Raw genomic sequence first — 17,473 nt, 5'->3', positions numbered from 1 at the left:
TAAATTATGTCTGAACAAAGCTTGGCTAATTCATAGATTTTCTTCCTAAGACATATCAGCTGTTTTCCCTCAGAAAAACCAAGCAGCACTTCAGCATTATCTTTGGGAGATATTTAAATAGTGAAATCACCAAGAGAAAGGACAAAGTTGTGAAAAATATGGCACCAATTAGATCATGAAAGGGCCATTTCTTTACAATATAGAGTTGAAACAAACAGCTTTGGCTCATTTAATTTTAGCTGGGAACCTGTGCACAATGTGAATGAAAGTTTTTGCCACTCACCACTTGTCCACAAATGACCACAAAAGTGCTGCTAGTGTTAATTTTGAGGTTATAAATAAATTTTATGAAGTAGACAAATTTCCACGGGATCCAAGATTAATGAGGATCAAATGATATTAAAAATTAAGAACAAATAAAACTTTTATTTTAAAAGTTTTAAACTTACAGAGGTTTTACACTTACAGAGTTATGAATGTAAAAATGAACAAAAATGGTTTGTATAGAGGACTGAATTCTCAAATTGGGAATAAATTGCAATAAATTGCAAAAAATTAAGAAGAAAACATTTGATGAAGATTGTTTTCTTTTTTTTTTTGAGACAGGGTCTTGCTCTGTTGCCCAGGCTGAGTGCCATGGTGCGACCCTAGCTCACTGCAGCCTCTGCCTCATGGGTTCAAGAAATTCTCATGCCTCAGCTTCCCAAGCAGCTGAGACAGGCTAATTTTTGTATTTTTAGTAGAGACGGGGTTTTGCCATTTTGTCCAGGCTAGTATCGAATTCCTGGCCTCAAGTGATCCACCCACCTCGGCTTCCAAAAGTGGTGGGATTACAGGTCTGAGCCACCATGCCCAACCCTGATTTATAATTTTGATTAGGGTAAATAAGATACTTTAAATTCTGTTTGAAGGAATTACTCATAAACTACAGATAGCATCCTCTTAAATATGAGGTTTTCCCTAACAGAAGAGTGCGTGCTTACACTTTCTTTTCACGATGAGGACATTTATCGCTCCATACAAAACTAAAAATATTTCATTTAGAAGATATCCAAAGGTGTAACTTATTTCATTAAGTGTATGATACCACATAACTGAATGAGGAATGAGGACCGTGATGGGCAAGATGAACCAATAGCTATTGGTCCAGTATATGGAAATTGAAGTTAATGGGAAAACATTGGTACAGAAAACTACCGACAATTTGGTACCTGTGTTATTTTACGTTCAAAAAGTACGTAAGAATTCTACGAAACAGTTTCTGCTCCACTAGAACTCAATTATATGTTAAATGAACTAAATGCCATTTCATTTACACAGAGGAATCTTTAATAATGATTAATGGAAATGTAATCAAATATGAGTTGAGACTCCAATGTGTTTCACAATAGAATATGAATGAGTTATATCGGTACTAACTAGATCCATTATCTATCTCATGATGCTGATGAGGTCAAGTTTGAGGGTCTGATCCTTATACAGCACATCAAACAAAAAGACTATTATGTAGCATAACAGATGGCACCTTACAATCAGCTCTTCACCTTATAAATGTACCCATTTGCCACAATAGAACAAAATGATTATGAATAAGGAAAATCACTCAAATTGGCTAAAAATATGGTAGACAGTAGTTTTGTTTAGGAATGCAAAAAACAACAATTGGAAGACTTATTAATATGTAAGTTCTTAAGACTGATACATTAAATAAATTAATTTACTTTCATAAAAGGAAGAAGGAGATCTTTTGTTTCTCATTCTTCAGTACCACAACCACCTATTAACCAAAGTTTGGGTAACTGCATGACATTAGCAAATTAGGGAATAATTAGTAACGTACAATGTGTGTATTTCAATCCAGATAAAAATAAAATTTAATAATTTAAATATGCATTTTTGGTTTTTTTTTGTTTTTGTACACAAACACGACACACAAATTGAATAGCAAATATATGCTACTTATTTGTAAAAGGTACATTATTGTAAGCTTTTGCATGTTTTATTCATATTCTGTTAGTTTTTATATTTACTTTATATTAGTACAAATGACTATGTACCATGTTATTTTCTGAAACTCATGGAAATGTGAAATGTTTATAAATGTGTTCTTGCATTTTTTCCCTTAAATTAGTTGTGTTGTGCTGTCAGAGTCACTAATATATTTCCCTTACATTTTAATTCTAATACTGACTCTCCATTTATCTGTGTAATTATACTGAATTCCTAACATCCCAGCATTATTAAGGAAGCAAAAAAGCATAATTTATTTTCTTTATTACCTAGTGTTTTATGAATACCTTTTGCTTTGGTAAAAATATTTGACTCACTGCATAAATATTTTCCCTTTATGCTTGTAATTTATGTAGAGTAGAATATAAAATTGTTTATGATTAATATGTGATTATAAAAACTAAATCAAACTACCACCTATTTTGTATTCATGAGCACATTGTGTATGCTGTGCCAGTGATTGTGACAGTATTCAAGGTGATGCTTACACAACATCACAATGCCCCGTTGACATTTCTGCCACTATAAGACCAAAAAAAATCACTGTTAAATTTAGTTTAAAATCACTACTAAATTTAATTTGGCATTATACAAATTTTAGCATAGCGACATCTTTCATGTAGTTTTTAACTCAATTTCTCACCTTGTGGACCAATGCAGGTACTGAGTTATTAAGGTCTCGTGTAAAGACACCTACTGAGAAAACTACCTGTTCTTCAATTGAACTATCTCAAAGAGATGACAGAAGAGACCGGGTTATTGGAACTCAAACCTCTTTATCGAAGAGTGTGAGCAATGCATAGTGGATTTCAAGCCAAAGAGAAATTGTATTATTACTGTAATACCCATGTGAACTATACTTTCATGAGCAGTTCTGGTTTGTAAAACCCTCTCCCTGTGCTAAGTATTCTTTTCAGCTTTATATCTTCCAACTGAGCCTACTACTAGACTTTGAAACACAGGTGTTTTAAAAGGTGTCATGTCAAGGAGTTCTAATCCAGCTGTGTTATAACATGTTACTTTTAAACATTTTAGCTTTGAATGTGTGTTGAGAGGATCTGAAAGATTATGTTAATATATTTTAAGGTGTTACATTCATTGTAAATTTTCTTAAAGAAGATATAATTAGAAAAAGTATGCTCTTGGGAATTATGGTTCATGAGGTATCAGAATTGGTTTTAAAATTTACACAATAGGTTTCGTATTGGAAAACCTACCAAGATAAATTTATTAGTTTGGCTTGTACAAAATAACAAAATACATAAGGCATATTAGCTCTTTCCAGCTATAAATGATTTGATTTAAATTCTATAAATCCTTATTTCTTTATTAGTAACTCATACCTTTAGGAGTTTTTAGAAAAAGTATTCTGTCATGTCCATACCATAGCTTTCTCTGTCCTTACATTTCATGACTTCAAGTACAGAGATGAAATTATTTTCCTTATTACCTCTTCCATCAGCTGATGCTGTAATCACTGACATAAGAAAGGGCTGTATATGGTTAACTGTCCTGCCCCAGATCCTACACCAAATAAAGACTGTGTGCATGGCATCCCATTTTAACTCAGTCTTACACATTTCCTTTAGCACCACATTAAAATCTTTTCACACATTGGAGCATTCTCTGTAGTTTGTTCCTAGTACTTATATATATCAGTGCTCACTTTATATATCTAAACTTACCTCACAAAAAGTTTTTCTCTCATTTCTTCTCTTTATTTCCCTTTCTCTTCCATCTTATTTCACTTTTATCCCCCTATTCATTCCATTTATTAGCCGAAGACAGACAAAAACAAGCAAACAAATAGAAAAAAAAAGTTTAAACAAGGGGTCAAAGTGAAGGTAAATATGAGCATTTGGAGAAAAGAAAAATAAATGGAATCCTGTTTTGAGTTTTAATTAGACAGCTTTCAGTTAATTAAACTTTTAATGGCTTTAAATGCCAATTCGGTGTATTTACCCAATTCAGTAGTCACTTCCATTTATTTTCTCACAAAATGTAAGTGGGTTTTCCAAATTCACAGGGGTGAGAAGTATGGAGAAACGGTCAGCATCAGAGAAAGCCCTGACAAGTAAAGGCCACCATGCTGCAGGCTTTCTATCTGATGTCACACCAAACAAAGCAGATGTGATTATGGAGCAGTCATGTGCCCAGTGGACCTACCATTCTCTCTCTCTGAAGTTACTGGTAGAGTTCTGTTCATGTTGCTTATTTTTAATTCTCATGCCATGGAGGACCTGTTTCAGGAACTCAAGTTTTTATTTGATCTTTGCTGATTTCTATTCATCTTGATCCATTGGTACAGTATCTAAAAGAATGCTCACATAATTTGAATTTGAAGATAGACGCTTCTAAAATCACCAGCACACATCCAGTTTTTCCAGCGTGTCCACATACTTTTTGGCTCATCAAATATTTTTGTTAGGTAATGATGGAGGGCATATGCAGTGAGGAAAATGTTGGAAGCATGTGCTCATACCTCCGTATTTTTTTAAAAAGCCTTTCTTATTTTTTAATGGCTTTTATATTTAGAAAGGCTAGTTTAGGTTTTTCTGTTTATGCTTTACCCAGTTATCCCTTCAAAACCACACAGAATAAATACAGCGGTTTTGCATATGGCATTCCTATTAATACTCAGATCATCATACATTCATGTTCCAAACACTTTACTTGTCTATGCCACATCTTGTGCCTTTAGATATTTCTATGACATGATTTTCTTCACACTTGATCTTCCTGCTCACAGTTTTTTAGATCTTCATTAGTAAACATTTCTTTCCCATACAAAACCCTGAGCTGAATACTGTACATTGGATGTATCTTCTTCATCAAAGATATAAAGATACTTCATTTAAAAATTTAACCTGAAATAAACACTAATATTGATGACTTTCAGAATTATGTTGGGCTGTTCATTTTCCTCATCATCTTTCTTTTAAACAACCACTTCATCTTTTCCCTCCCTTTTATTCCTTTCTCTTCTTCAACTACTCTATTCCTAGGTAGGGCCAAATACAGCAGCATTATGTTAAGGACGGGGAAGACAGTGTTACAGAAGAGGTGACAGAGGAGTGGGAGGGAGATGACAAGAGTGCCGTGGGGACAGATTATTAGTGGTGTGTTTCGAGTAGTGTGAGAAAGTAATGAGTAGGATGGTGACCCAGGACATCATTTCAGAGTGAAAGCAGGGTGAGGCTTGTTTCTACAAGAGATGGACACACCAACATGAGGTGGATTAGGAAAGTGTCTCTGTGCAAAGAAGGGGGAAACAAAACGGAGGGCATGTTGTCAGAGTCCAGGCTGGGTAGAAAAGTGTTGTAGGTGAGAAACGATATGGCATTCAAGCATGGAAATCAGAGTCCAAGAGAGGCCTAGAAATGGGTGTGCAGCCTGGTGTGGGGTGTTAGAAGTTGAGCAGGATGAGAACATTCTGTTAGGGGACACTCGGGCTGGAAGTTCAAGTCAAACCAGCTCAAGAAGGGCTTTCTTGTAAACAATTGTCTGCACATTATGGGGAAATCTGGACAAGGGAGGGAGGATCTTTTTTTTTTTTCTTTTATTATTATTATTATTATTATCATTATTATACTTTAGGTTTTATGGTAATGATAGACTGGATTAAGAAAATGTGGCACATATACACCATGGAATACTATGCAGCCATAAAAAATGATGAGTTCACGTCCTTTGTAGGGACATGGATGAAACTGGAAATCATCATTCTCAGTAAACTATCGCAAGAACAAAAAACCAAACACCGCATATTCTCACTCATAGGTGGGAATTGAACAATGAGAACACATGGACACAGGAAGGGGAACATCACACTTCGGGGACTGTTGTGGGGTGGGGAGGGAGGATCTTGATGCAGGGGAAGAAGCATCAGTGCATCAAGAAAGGGACAGAGGTGATGAAAAGTCTGCATATTAAATATGTGTTTGTTATTTCTCTTATTTCTAATTCTGATCCAACCACACAAGTTTTTACCCTTCAAATTTGTAAATTCTTTCTTCAATTAAGAGAAAATCTGGCTCTCTATTCTTAATATCTTTACATATTTGAACATTCTGTGTGTGTATGTGAGTGTGTTTGTGTGTGTCTGTGACAGAGAGAAAAAAGAAAGAGAGAGAGAGTTTAGTATTTTGGGGCTAATACTGAGATTACTGGTAAACTAAATGATTTTTAATTACTCTGTATTGAAGTTTTATGACTACTTTTCTTTCTAACATTTTATGAAAAACTCTTCAAAGTGATACAATACTTACTAAATTATATGTATTTTTAATCTAAGTTTCTTAGAAACTAAATAATTTTATATCATAATGATTAAAGTTGCATCTACAAATGGCATGGTTACACTCCTTACTCAGTAATGTAGTATATAAATTTATAAACCAAATTAAATTCTTAATTTCAAATATAATAGCTAGAATAATAATAAAAGAAGATAGAGAAAACTTTTAGTAATGTGCTTTTGTGCATTTTAGTTTTTATTCAGTTTATGAAATATATATAATTTGCATATTTATTCAAATGCATTACATATAGTCTCATTTTTAAAACAGGCTACATTTTGAAAAGGACCTTATACAACAATTTAATATGAAATAATTACTTTTTGCAGTTAATATTTTCAACTGCACACCTATATATCTTGGTGTCATAGGCAGAGTAATGGCCCCTCAAAGATTTCCATATTCTAATGCTTGAAACCTACTAATATGTTACATTAAATGGCGAAGAGGAAATAAGGATATGTAGATGAAATTAAAGTTGCTAATCAGCTGACCTTAGCATGATTATATTCAGTCCAATGTAATCAGAAGAGCACATAAAGGTGGAAGAGAGGACCAGAGATATGGCAGTATGAGAAGGACTTGGCTCAAAGCGACAGATTTTTGAAATGGAGGAAGGGGCCAAGAGCCAAGGAAACTATGTGGACTCTAGAAGCTGGAAGAGGCAGGGACCAAATTCTCCTTTCCAAGAATCTTCAGAATGAAATGCACCCTACTGACACCTTAAATCTATGTTGGGCTTCTGATCCACAGAACTCTAAGGTAATAAATTTGTGTTGTGTTAAGACACCATATTTGTGGCCATTCTTTATGGCTGCATTAAAAAATGAACACACTCGATTTTAAGAATTTTGTAACAATATCATATATATTACACTTAAGTTTTATATGATATTATTTGTATAGTTTATGTTGGCATAATATAATTTTAATGTAGAAGATGTATGCTATATGGATAAAATATTATCAACTACATTATGATGGTAATAACAAGTGATTTATTTTTTTACCCAAAATAGATTTTTCTCCAAGATTTTAGCAGCTTATGATTAAGAGGTAGATGAACGTTTACATGTTTCCCTAAACTTTCTAGAATATGCTAAAATAACTATTTTTCTCATTTGAGAAAACATTTTCTTATAAATGAATACACTGCTAATCTCTGCAATGTGTAATATGTAATGCTGGTATGGTAAATTAAGAAATATAACCAGTGAATCAGAAATCATTAGTTTTGAGGATTGTAGACATTAACAAAACAACAACAGAATTCATAAAATACTATATATCATCTTGAATGCTTTTCTTCATGCAAATAACTGTTAGGACTTTTAAATCAACATTTTATTAATGTAATCTCAATCATTGTGCTTTAGGCGTGGTGTTTGAAAAGTACATATTTATATGAAACTACTTTGGGACTGACTGATTTATTCTTTCCAAAGCCATTTGGTTAGAGGCCTCCCTTCCTTTCTATCTCCCCTCCTTCCTTTTTTCAATTTTATTTTTCTGTTATTTTTGTATACACAAGTACTTAAATTAAGTGCTAATGATTGATAAACAAAAGTGCATATAGTTATTGAAGAGCTTTATGATCCAATATAAAAACATGTCATATAAGATATTCAGAATTGTTGAAAATACTGGAAATGATAAATTATTATACCAATATTAATAAACATAAAAAATAGCACAAGCTTATGGCATCAAATCCATACTGTAAACAAATAGAAGACAAACAGTAAAAAGTCACCTCTTCTTCCACTTTTAATATCCATTCTCCAAGAAAAAAGTGGTTTTAACTACATAAAATATTAGGTGTTATCACAGAATCCCATTTCTAAGTACATAGCCACTGGAACCTTTATTTCTTGAATTATCCACATGAAACAACTCCCACTGACTTCCCATAGTCACTGTGAGAGATAAAGAACACAACATGTTTTCCCTCTCACACTGCTTTGAGTATAATAAGGAATAGCATTATTTTGGTCTTAAAGACCCTGGTATCCTAGATTTGCGGTTTGTTGTAATGGCAGTTAAGTTTATTGTGTCCTTAGCATAAGGTAGCTGCATGTCTAAACTAAGAATAATTAATTCTTTTGATCCAGGAGCATGGTATGCCTTTCTACTTGTTTGTGTCCTCTTCAATTTAATATCATTAAAATGGACATACTGCAAAAAGCAATCTACAGATTCAATGCAATCCCTATCAAAACACCAATTTTTTTTTTACAGAAATAGAAAAAAAAAATTCTAAAATTTGCATGTAACCAAGAAAGAGCCTGGCTAACCAAAGGAATACTGAGCAAAAACAGCAAAGCTGGAGGCATTGCACTATCTGACTTCAAAATATATTACAAAGCCACAGGGAATAAGAAAACATGGTATTGGCATAAAAACAGACACATACACCAATGGAACACAATAGAGAATCTAGAAATAAATCCATATATTTACAGCCAACTGATCTTTGGCAAAGCGGTAAAGAATAAACACTGGGGAAAGGATACCTTCTTCAAGAAATGGTGCTGGGAAAACTGGATAACCAGAAGAAGAATGAAACTGGACCTCTATCTCTCACCATATAGAAAAACCAGTTCAAGATGAATATAGGCCCCAAACTACTAAAAATATTAGAAGAAAACATAAGGAAAATTGTTCAGGACATTAGTCTAGGCAAAAGCTTTATGACTAAGACCTCAAAATCACAGGCTACAAAAATAGGCAAATAGTACTATATTAAAAACAAATCCTTCTGCAAAGCAAATGAAATAATCAACAGAGTGACAAGGCACCCTTTTGAATGGGAGAAAATATTTGTAAACTACTCATTTGGCAGGAGATTAACATCCATAAAATACAAGGAACTCAAACAAATCAGTGGTCAAAAACAAACCAATAATCCCATTAATAAATGGGCAAAGGGCGGCCGGGTGCAGTGGCTCACGCCTGTAATCCCAGCACTTTGGGAGGCCGAGGCAGGCGGATCTCCTGAGGTCAGGAGTTCAAGACCAGCCTGGACAATATGGCGAAAACCTGTCTCTACTAAAAAAAAATGCAAAAATTAGCCGGGTGTGGTGGCCCGCTCCTGTAATCCCAGCTACTCAGGAGGCTGAGGCAGGAGAATCACTTGAATCCAGGAGGCAGAGGTTGCAGTGAGCCAAGATCATGCCACTGCACTCCAGCCTGGGTGACAGAGCGAGACCCCAACTTGAAAAAAAAAGAAATAGGGAAAGAGAACATTGAGAGCACAACCACTAAAAATGTTAACATCCTGCAGCATCGGGGCCTGCCCTGGACTCCAAGCGTGGGGCCAACTGAGAAGACAACAGCAACATCCCCAGTGGAAGGGAAGGTTCTAGACTACAAAGCACCTTCATGTGTGATTATCCTAAAAATCTAGGAAACAGGCAGGGTGGATATGCTGGTACTTATTATACAGATGAGATAACTGAGGCACAGGGATATTATGGGATGGGTAGGATAGGTGCCCTGAGCATGTGGGGTAAGGGGGCAATCAGAATTCATGGCCCCCCATGAATTCATTACAGGCTGCCTAAGTAGCCTGGATTAGAGCCTCCTACTCTGTGTCTCAGTTTCCAAACCTATTCAGTGAGGGATTGAGCAAGATGTTCTCACTAAGGGCTCCTATAGAAGCCTGGGTGCCATTCTCAATTCCTTCCTTCCCCACTTCCCACTCAATTTCTTCCAGTTCTTCCATCTTACCATCTCTGGAATCCACAGTGCCCACCATCTCCTGAACTATTGTTTCTGACCTGGAGGACTGCAGAGCCTCCTAATGGTATCCCTGCCCACAACAGTCCCTCCAGGGCCCTCACCACTTGGCACATGGCACATACTCAGGTCACTTCCTGCTCGGATCCCTTCAGTGGCTTCTACCTGCTCAGGGTCAAGTCCAAATCCCTTCCCTTGGCCCCGCTCACATCTCTCCAGCCTTATCTCTGGACACTCTCCTTGCTTGCTCCACTCCAGCCAGCAGCGGGTCATCTTAAGGTCAGGACTCTGGTGAAAGGATTCAGAAGCCCAAATGCCAAATGTGAATGCAGAACTAAGAGCCTACTTCCGGTTCAACACACCAGTGGTGAGGCTGAAGTCCTGACCTCCTTCTGCCCAACTCCCACATCTGTCTCCCACTTGCTTCTGAATTTGGAAGGGGGGAAGAAGCCAGGCTATCACTTCAACACCTCCAGAATGAGAGCTGCTGAGCCTCCCTTGGGCCCACTCTACTCAGACGTTGACTCACCCACTGGCCAGAGCGGGCTCCTCCACCTGCCATGGATCCACCCACACCCCGGGTCAAAGGGGCCTAATGATGTTTCCTCAAGAATGCAATCCACTCCTAGGTGTATACCCGAAAGAATGGAAAACAGGGACTCAAGCAGATAAAAGTACACCGATGTTCATAGCAGCATTATTTAACAATAACCAAAGGACAACCCAAGTGTCCACCAACAGAAGGATGTATAAACAAAATGTAGCATATATGTACAAAGGAATATTACTCAGCCATCACAAGGAATGATGTTCTCTAGGAAACTTGAAAACATGATGATAAGTGAAAGAACCAAGTACAAATGGACAAATATTGTACGATTCCACTTACATGGGGCGCCTGAAAGAACAGAGGTTCCCAGGGGCTGGAAGTGGGGTACGGGAAGTTATTGCTTAGTGGGGATATTTTCTGTGTGGGATGATGAAAAAGCCCTGGAAATAGGTAAAGATCATGTTTGCACAATACTGTGAATGTGCTCGATGCTGCTAAAATTGCATGCTTTATTTTATTTATTTATTTTTTATAGAGACAGGGTCACGCTCTGTCGCCCCAGCTGCAGTGCAATTGCATAATCATAGCTCACTAAAGCCTTGAACTCCTTGACTCAAGCAATCCTCCTATCTCAGCCTCCCAGCTAGCTAGGCCTACAGATGCACACTACCACGCTCAGCTGATTTTTATTTTTTTGTAGAGATAGGTTCTTGCTATGTTGCCCAGGCTGGTCTCAAACTCCTGGACTCAAGCAATCCTCCTCCCTTGGCTTCCCAAAGTGCTGGGATTACAGGCATGAGCCACCAGGCTCAGCCTAATATCGCATACTTCAAAATGGTTACAATGGTAAATTCTCTGTGATGCATATTTTACCACAATTTAAAAATTAAATAAATAAAATATACCCATATAAAATCGACATGTGTAGCAGACATGTTTAATAAAAATAAGCAAATACTCTGGACAAAAAAGTGGGAAGAGGGGAGGTAGTTAAGCTGACAGCTAACCATTCCTCCCGAGGGCCTCCGCTGACAGGTCGGCCAGATGCAACGAGGCATGCTTAAAAAACAAGTCACCCAGAAGTCAACTCCTGACCCAATGACATCAACGGGGAATCGCATCCATATCCTCTCCCTCTCGGGAACCGTGTGCCACGTGAACACCAGCCTCCAGTCGAAACCACCGATCTGGGGCTCCCCGGAGTTCCCCAGGTATTCAAAGGTGTTCCAGTCGATCACGTCAATCACTGGGCACACCACTGCCGACTCCTCTTCATGGATCCTGAAAGCACCCAAGACATCCATCCATCTCTTCTATGCAGACGGGCAGCAGGAAGACAATTGGGAAATTCAAGGGTGAATTCTTGTCTTCCTTCCAATAAAAGGGAGGAACACCTGAGAAAGGCCTGCTTCTCTTATTCCAGGTGTCTGTAGCCATGTCAGAGCCCTGGCAGGTGACCATCATGGGAGAGATCTGGGGGCCAGGGAGGGCTTTCAAACAAAAAGTCCCATGACTTTAATATGCTGTGATTCTATCCATGGACATTCTGACCAAACGCTCTGTGAGTTCAATCTCTCAGAAGTGCGAGAGGTTTAATCACAATGAAACATCTTAACATCAAGAAATATTTATCTCCTAAGAACAAAGGTGCACCCAGACCAAAGGGTCAGCTTTGGAATTAGAATATAAATTCTAATCCTGCTATTTATTTGCTGTGTGACATTAGCCAAGTCACCTAACTTCAGAGCCTATTGCCTCAGTGGTAACACTGGAATTATAATATCCATTAGGAGGGTTAAATGGCAGGATTTCCTGGGAAAATGTTTTTAAGATGGCTGGCAGACAACCTGAAACTATTGCCATTTTTTTCTTTTAACTTTTGTTATTGTGAAATATTACACATAGTAAAAAATGCTATAATTTCCTTTTGCAGGTATCAGCCTGTGTGTTGGTTTCAACTGTTCTCTCCACAACATTATTACAAATCTGGCCATCCCTCAGCATTCTTCCAGGCTTTGTTTCTTTGCATTTGACACCACACTAGGAAAGATGGACTGAGACTAGACCATGTGTGAACACCAGATTTCCTTGAGTACATTTTGGGGGATGTTGTCTGGAATTTGAGACCTAAAAATCCTAAGAGTCCCACAACACAGGACAATGCAACAGAGATCAGCCAGACTTGTGCTTTCAGTGTCCTTAGAATGACACCAGAAAGTCAGAGGGGATATTAGAAATACCACTCAGGGAAATTGCACTGTTCTGGACAGGTTGCATGAGACAGAGTCTCAGATCTGTGAGTTCCCCAAATTGAGGAAGTTGCATACTAGGTATCCACCAACATCTGCTTATTTAAAGAAATTGATGGCATTATTTAAAAGGTTGAAATGGCCAACATCAGACCTGCTGGGCAAGTTCCACCTAGCCCCTGTCAAAGGCCAGCTCCCCCAGGAACTGATGGCCTGTGATCAAGCTCGCTGGAACCACAGACAGCCTAATTTTTACAAGAAGGGGAAAACTGGGGGAATGCTGTACCAGCATTGGAGTACAGGACTCCCAGTCCTGGCTGGAGAATGTGCAGGACCCATAGGGATGCTATTGGCATCTGGGCCAGAACCATTCTCCACTGCACAGGGCTGATCTGCAGGATACTGGGCCTCCCTGATACACAAAATGCCAGGAGCCCTACCTGGTTGACATGACAACCAAGAATACCTTCCCACATTTCCAAAAGCCCCTGGATGGAAAGGGTTACCACTCCTGTCTGGGGCCACCTTAGGGAGAGTCCACAGTCTGATGTGTCCCAATGCTGGTGCACACCAAAGTCCCCTGGGGAGCAGAAGTCGAGGCCCCAGCCCCAAAAGTCAGATCCAAATGAGACCAGGCATTGGTGTGTTTAAAAAGCTCCCCAGGTTGAACCCTCATACACCATTGGTGGGAATGTAAATTAGTACAACCTCTATGGAGAACAGTTTGGAGGTTCCTCAAAAAACTAAAAATAGAGCTACCATATGATCCTGCAATTCTACTCCTAAGTACATATCCAATTACCGAAAATATATCTGCTCTCTCATGTTCGTTGCAGCACCATTCACAATAACCAAGATTGGGAAGCAACCTAAGTGTCCATTAACAGATGACTGGATAAATGATGTGTGGTACATATACTCACAATAGAGTACTATTCATCTGGTAAAAAGAATGAGATGCTGTCATTTGCAACAACATGGATGGAACTGGAGGTCATTGTTAGGTGAAATAAGCAAGGCACAGAAAGACAAACTTTGCATGTTTTCCTTATTTGTGGGAGCTAAAACTTAAACCAATTGAACTCATGGAGACAGAGAGCAGAAGGATGGTTACCAGAGGCTGGGAAGGGTAGTTGGTTGGATGGTTAATGGGTACAAAAAAAAATAGAAAGAATGAATAAGACGTACTAGTTGCTAGCACTACAGAGTGACTATAGTAAAAAAAAAAAAAAAATTAACTGTACATTTAAAAATAACTGGCTGGGCATGGTGGTTCATGCCTGTAATCCCAGCACTTTGGAAGGCTGAGACGGGCAAATCACTTGAGGTCAGGAGTTTGAGACCAGCCTGGCCAACATGGTGAAACCCCATCTCTACTAAAAATGCATCACTCCCTTGGTCCGGAGTGAGAAGACTGTGAGCCTCAGGATGGTTCTAACACAGGATTACCCACTCACCTGGCTGCAGTCCCTGTAATTCAGACCCATCTTTAGGGCTTTTCCTCGGATCCACAAGTCAGCTTCCTGTTTTCTCTTATACTCCTCCTGTCTCAGATCTTCTTAGTCTCTCTCTAAGCTCTACAGAAGCGTCTTCTTTGTTGTTTCCTTATATACTTTATATCTACCTATGAATTACCATCCCCTGAATGTTACGGCTTCTATGAAAGATAATGCAATAATGTTTGTAATCTAGTTATTTCTTACAGACCACCACCACTCACTCTTGTCTGTGTTTAGCACAAAGAGCAAGGGGCAGAGTACTCATCAACTCAGGGGGAGGAGGAGTCAGTAGAGAAAGCATTCATGAAAAAAGGTTTACGTCTCAGCAATTTCTAGGCACAAAAGACTTATGAAATTCTAATATTTTATTTTGACACAGTTCTTTTTTAGTATTTTGTTAGATACAAATACAGATTTTGAAAAATCATTTTATAATAATTATAGTATTTGCCAATCTGTTTAAACCACGTAAATTCTATGTATAAATAGGTGGAGAGGTAGTCATAATATTGAGGGGCACGTTGCATAGTATCTTGCATCATAGCTCACTATCTTTTACGTAATATGCTTTAGTATGTTCAGTAAAAATTTTTAGTAAAGGGCTCAGAAATTATGATAGAGTAATACCAGTCACAGAATCAAGAAAGGCATCTAGTTTTATCTACAAAAGATTTTAGAAATAATCTTGTAACATATCCACTAAACTGAATGATGAACATTAGACCACTTTTTATTCCATTATAATCTTATTTTCTCTCATAACGCTATCCATTAAAGAACAGATTCTATTGTAAAAGCTTCTAAAAAAAGTATCAAATCTTCCTTTGTTCCATTCCAGCTGTGTTTCTCACCTGTTCTGTGCTTGCTAAAAGTAAAATGAGAAAATAAAATGACTATCTAAAGTGGTTTAACAAAAGACTGTATCATAGATCCTGTGAAATCCTTCTTGATTTAAATCCTTTGAGTGGCTGCACATCTTGAAATGGCAAATGAATTGGCCACACAATGTGCACACTATTAAAGGTTTGTTCATGGAGTCTTTTTTTATTTTTTATTTTATTTATTTATTTATTTTTTGAGACAGAGTCTCGCTCTGTCGCCCAGTCTGGAGTGCAGTGTTGTGATCTCGGCTCACTGCAAGCTCCGCCTCCCGGGTTCACACCATTCTCCTGGATCAGCCTCCCGAGTAGCTGGGACTACAGGTGCCCACCACCACGCCCGGCTAATTTTTTGTATTTTTAGTAGAGACGGGGTTTCACCACGTTAGCCAGGATGGTCTCGATCTCCTGACCTCATGATCTGCCCGCCTCGGCCTCCCAAAGTGCTGGGATTACAGGCTTGAGCCACCGCACCTGGCCATGGAGTTTTATCACAGTGATCTGTGGGCATAACATAATCTATACAGTGTTCATTTTTCTCTGAGTTGGTCTAGGCATTCTTTTTCTTTTTTTTTTTTTTTTGAGACGGAGTCTCGCTCTGTTGCCCAGGCTGGAGTGCAGTGGCGTGATCTCGGCTCACTGCAAGCTCTGCCTCCAGGGTTCACACCATTCTCCTGCCTCAGCCTCCTGAGTAGCTGGGATTACAGGTGCCCGCCACCACGCCTGGCTAATTTTTTGTATATATATATATTTTTTTTCAGTAGAGACGGGGTTTCACCATGTTAGCCAGGATGGTCTCTAACTCCTGACCTCGTGATTCACCCGCCTTGGCCTCCCAAAGAGCTGGGATTACAGGCTTGAGCCACTGCGCCCGGCCCATCTGGGCATTATTAAACCATTTATTCAAACACTATCTTTTCAGTTCTACCTTATAATTTTTATTTCTAAAGCGAAGTGAGCACAGACCAGGTACCTGTACCTGGGTAGTGGTTTTATAGGATACAGTAAAATGCAGGAGACATTGAAAAGCAAATAGGTGCAGATGAATTGAAAACTCTTCCCTCCCCACATCGAAGCCTGGTTGAAGGTTGGCATTTGAACAGAAAACATCTTTATAGACATGAATGGGAAAAGTTAATGCTCAGAGTCCAGAAGTAAAATGCAACCACTCCTACTCACTGCTTCTAGAAATCACTTTATAAGTGATCCTGAGGAATTCTTTCTCTCTCTCTCTCTCTCACTCTCCCTCCTCCCTCATGTCTTCCCTCTCCTAATTCTGGCTGAAACTGGCACCTAAGTCAAATGTAGCTAAGCAAACAGACTAGAGTCTCAGTATGAGACAGATAGATATGTATGCACAATACACATATATACTTACATGTATATATGTATACATACTATATATGTATTATTTTTCTCCTAATTCTACCCACAAAAGAAGCACTTATACCTTAAGAGCCATAAGCGAATTTTGTGCCCAGATGGTTTTTAATACCTGTCCCTACTGAAAGGAACAAGAGCCTCTTGGAGCAATGTCTGGTTCCAGGGCTGGGACAAAGAAGGTGCATGATGAAACTGGAACACCTTTTTGTGCCAGAAAGAAAGGGAGTGCTCAGGAAAACAACAGGGACATGTCAAAAAGAAATAGGCCATAGCTTCAAGGGATTCCCACTGACCAAATCCAGGGACAATTTGAGTACCAAAATAAATGAGGATTGCAATGGATTGTAACAATTACATAAAATAGGATAATTAAATAAAGTAGGAAAGTATTTGTTTATTATAATAAGCAAACAAACAGATACATGCATACATAAATGGATAAATAGGCAGAAGAGAAAAGAGAACATTTCTTTAAATTAGTATGCCAGCTGACACATGTGAAAGGAAGAGTCATGGACTGGCCGGGTGGAGGGAGGTGGGGCGGGGAATACCATTTGCAACTATGGTGGTAAAGAATAATTTAGGCAAGAAGTATCAGGAGAATACTTATCTTTGGGAAGAGCTGGATGAGAAGCAGGCTGCTTGCATGTTCTCAAAGTATCTCCTCAGACTGCTATTCATTACAAGGAGAAAAGTACTAACTAAACAGTGAAGAATGCAAATGACACTTTCACCTTTTGCTGCAAAGTAACCTCACCAATAAGAGGCATGTAGATGTCTTGCATTTGGGGACTATGGTACCCCAAGAAGGACACCACATCACTGCTGCATTATTCCATTTGCAGCTGTATAACCGAGTCTAATCATG

General features: G+C 38.3%; 1 pseudogene; it reads right to left on the bottom strand.

Moving 5' to 3' along the window:
- LOC134760235 (U3 small nucleolar ribonucleoprotein protein MPP10-like) overlaps positions 1-11,900 on the bottom strand; it is a 43,032-nt pseudogene extending 31,132 nt beyond the window's left edge.
- Between the last annotated feature and the right edge of the window lie 5,573 nt (positions 11,901-17,473).

Source organism: Pongo abelii, chromosome 16 (assembly GCF_028885655.2).
Source record: "Pongo abelii isolate AG06213 chromosome 16, NHGRI_mPonAbe1-v2.0_pri, whole genome shotgun sequence".
Classification (NCBI taxonomy): domain Eukaryota; kingdom Metazoa; phylum Chordata; class Mammalia; order Primates; family Hominidae; genus Pongo; species Pongo abelii.
Note: the sequence above shows the minus strand (reverse complement) of the source record. Positions and strands in the feature narration are given on the sequence as shown.